The sequence below is a fragment of the Bison bison genome, unplaced genomic scaffold (assembly GCF_000754665.1).
Source record: "Bison bison bison isolate TAMUID 2011002044 unplaced genomic scaffold, Bison_UMD1.0 scf7180017864180, whole genome shotgun sequence".
In the NCBI taxonomy this organism is placed as follows: domain Eukaryota; kingdom Metazoa; phylum Chordata; class Mammalia; order Artiodactyla; family Bovidae; genus Bison; species Bison bison.
In genome coordinates, this window is record NW_011494752.1 from 15,095,886 (window position 1) to 15,100,202 (window position 4,317).

Sequence of the window (4,317 nt, forward strand, 5' to 3'; positions counted from 1 at the left end):
GATCCTCGAGGTCTAGATTCTGTGAGTCCCACACATCCACCTGAAGGGCATCTGCAGGCTCTGGGGCTCCTGTGAGAAAGCGGGCTTCCTGGGTGGCCCTCTGTTTCCTGCCAGCTGACTTTCATATACCTGGTGTGGGGAATGGTATTATTATCAGTGGGCTCACACCCATCAGTGCTTTCAATAGAAGGAAATTGGGAAATCTCCTCTCATAAGAACATCTAAAGGCAGAGCAGGAACCACCCTTTCCGAATGTGCCAAAAACGCTGCGTGACTATGAAACTTGAGTCTAAAATTGAAGAGAACGAGGGCCTTTGCTTGAGCTGCTCACTGGTGTTCCTCACACTGAAGAGCTTCAACAGGGCTCCCCTCCTGGGAGGACTTGTCCAGGTGGATTTGGAAAAGGCTGTCCAATGGAAAATAGCATAAGCAAAAGGGAGAAGATGGCCAGAAAAAAAAAGGCAGATGGAGAAGGCCCAGGAGAGGTGATTATTAGGAGAAACAGCTGTGATGAGGCAGGCAACATGAATTTAAGAAGGTTGGTTGAGATCAGATTATGCAGGATTGTGAAAATCAAAGCCAAATATTTTTTTTATTTTTCTCCAGGATCTCATTTCCTTTCCTTAGAATCTAGCCCTTTCAGTAGAAATCATCAACAAAAATAATATTTGAATTTTATGTTGTGGAGAATTTAAAAGATATGCAAAAGTAGAGAGGCTAGTAATGCAACAGAATGAATACACATCTAGAGAAAATAGTGGAACACTATAAACATCCTCTGAAAAGCTGTGTATAAGTCTTGTCAAAGGGTAATGATACTGCTAATGAATAGCATGATAATAATAAAGAGTAATGGGCTTCCCAGATGGCTCAGTGGGTAAAGAATCCACCAGTGATACAGGGGACTCAGGTTCAAGGCCTGGGTTGGGAAGATCGCCTGGAGGAGGGCATGGCAACACACTCCAGTATTCTTGCCTGGAGAATCTCAAGGACAGAGGAGCCTGGAGGGTTACAGTCCATAGGGTTGCAAAGAGTTGGACATAACTGAAGCAACTGTGCACTCAGGCACAATAAAGAGTTAACACTACTGAGGGGTAATTTGTGCCAAGACCTTTACCAGTGTTACCTCACTGTATCTAAGCCTTGTAGCTACCCTACTAAGTAGGTATTGTTTTTCCTGTTTTGCACAAAAGTAAATCAAGGCTTAGAGAGATTAAGGACGTACCCAGTATCAGGCAGGATTTTTTTTTTTTTTTTGCTGCTTCTCGAGGCTAGTGGGTTCTTAGTTCCCCAACCAGGGATTGAACCAGATTCTCCTGGAGTGGAAATGTAGAGTCTTAACCACTGGGCCACCATGGAAGTCCCAAGTCCTGTGATTTGGATTTTTAAAGCAACCTCCAATGAGATGCCCACGTGCTTTTTTTTTTACCCCTAAGAATCATAGGGGTAAAAATCCATTTTTTAGCAAATCCAGGGCAATTTCTTGATTTTTCTCTTCACCTGGTAAGTAGGAGCAATGCAAACCAGGCCTGGCTGCTTAATGCAGAGGTGGCAATACTTCTGTGTCATATAATAGCAATCAGGCTTGATTTCTTATTTATTTACTCATGATGGTACTGGTTCTTCATTGCTTCTGGGGCTTTTCTCTAGTTGTGGAGAGCAGCGGCTACTCACTAGTTGTGGTGGGCAGGGTTCTCATTGCGAGGGCTTCTCTCGTTGCAGAGCATGGGCTCTAGGGCTCGCAGGCTTCAGTAGCTGCGGTCACATGGGCTCAATAGTTGCAGCTCCAGGGCTCTGAGCACAGGTTCAATAGTTGTGGCGCATGGGCTTAGTTGCTCTGCAGCATGTGGGGTCTTCCTGAACCAGGGACCGAACCCGTGTCTCCTGCATTAGCAGGCAGATTCTTTACCAATGAGCCACCAGGGAAGCCCCGAGGCTTGGTTTCAAACTGGGGTTCTCTGGACCAACATGTAACTCCTTCACCTTCCCACCAGGGACCACAGATACTCTTGAGACCAATGACCCTGTTTTCATCTCTAACCACTGACCAGACTTCAGACTTCTCCACCTGTTTGCAAACACTCCAGTAACCTGTTCCTCTTTCCATTGAGACAACCTGGATCCTTTAAGAAATTTGCCTACTGTTTGTGATTTGCCAACGTTCACGCCAGCGGTCATTATCACTTTGCTCTCTCTTCCCTTTCTTTCTTGCTTCCTTGTCTCTTTCCTGCTGCCCTGTCCTCTTCCGTCTCTTTTCATTTGTCCCTTAAATATTTACTGATGGCAATTACACTGGCAGCTTGGGAATCCCCAGACGTGTATAGGGTTCCAGTGTCAGCTTCCAGGAACCTTCAGGGTCACTTCTCACCTTTTCTGCAGCAGGTATTCTGTACTTGAGTCAAACGCTGTTACTTCCCACTGTGTCCTGGTATCACTTTTCCTCGTCCGTGCTTCGGTTCCTTGTATCCTGGCCCTTGCAGTCCGTCCACTATCCTCTACTGTTGCAATCCTGATTGGGATTCAAGTGAAGTGAAGTGAAAGTCGCCCGGTTGTGTCCAACTCTTTGCAACCCCATGGACTTATGCAGTCCATGGAATTCTCCAGGCCAGAATCCTGGAGTGGTAGCCTTTCCCTTTTCCAGGCAATCTTCCCAACCCAGGGATTGAACCCAGGTCTCCCTCATTGCAGGCAGATTCTTTACCAGCTGAGCCAGCTGAGCCACCAGGGAAGCCCTGGGAAGGTGATTGGGATTCAGGCTCAGCTCAAATGACATCTGGAAAGCTGGAAAGGATCTCCCCATTCATCCCTCCATCTTTCTGTTCAACAAGCATTTACTAAGCAGCTGCTCCATATCAATCACTGAGCTAGTTACTGGGGATACAGCTGAAAACATTGACTTTGGCTGCAAGTTTACAGTCTATCCCTGTAGGGTCCTCTATGGAAGCCACCAGCCACATGTAGCTCTCCAGCACTTAAATGTAGCATTAATCGCTCAGTCGTGTCTGACTCTTTTGCAACCCAATGGACTGTAGCCCTCCAGGCTTCTCTGTCCATGGGATTCTCCAGGCGAGATACTGAAGTAGGTTGCCATTTCCTTGTGGCCAACCTGAAATGAGATGTGCTGTATGTCCGCAAGAGACATCAGATTTTAAACACTTAGCACAAGAAAAAAAATGTGAAATAGCCTGTTAGTGATTTCTTAATCGACATGTTGAAATGTAATATTCTTTTTGTATTGGGTTAATATGTCATTATAACTAATCAGTTATTTTGCTTTACCTTTAAAATGTATCCCCTAGAAAGTTTAAACTTATATATGTGGCTTGCACTGGTGGCTCCCATTCTACTTGTGCTGGACAGCACTGGTTTTGAAGGGGGATACAGGGATAGAGATGAAAACATATGAGAAGGTTTATATAGGTGCTTTTATAAGTGTGTGTACAGGATGCAGTGAGGGCTTTTTTTAAATTCAGGGGGCCATGAGAAAATGGAGGAAGGGATTGAGTTTATAATGTGCTAGTCACTTGAAGCTCAATCGGTAAAGAATCTGCCTGCACTGTGGGAGACCTGGGTTTGATCCTTGGGTCAGGAAGGTCTCCTGGAGAAGGAAATGGCAACCCCCTCCAGGATTCTTGCCTGGAAAATCCCATGGACAGAGGAGCCTGGTGGGCCACAGTTCATGGGGTCGCAAAAGTCGGACAGGACTGAATGACTAAACCACCACCAGGCACTTGAAGATATCCTCACACATGTTAAAGCACTTTTATATCTTCATGTGTTGGTTTGGCGCTTGAAATAGCTCCCTTAACCTTTGCAAGAGTAATCATCGCAATCTGACCACATCTTTCCAGGCTGCTTTGACCAAGTCACCATCATCTCGCTGGACTGTTTGTGGCAGCAGCCTCTTAACCGCCCCCACCCTGCCCCGCCACTTTGATCCATTCTCTATGTTATAACCAAAGGAATCCTGGAAGAAACACAAGCTTGGTCATTTTACTCGTCAGATGAAACCTCTCCCATCGTTCTCCACTGTCCTCCGGATAAAATCTGAATTCCATTTCCTGGTCTACACCTCCCATCTGGCCCCTGCCTACCTCCCCAGCCCTGTATTTCACACTCCTTCACACTTGTTTGCTTTGCTGTAGCACTGCTCTGCTGTGAGCTTTTTTCTGAGCTTGGAAAGCCCTGTACTGTCTCTTCTCTGTGCTATTTTTCTCTGAAAGCATTATTCTCCTCTCTTGGTCTGGTTAGTGCCGCCTTCTTCAGATTATAATTTCAAAATTACTGTCTCTAAGAAGACTTTCTGGAACTTCCCTG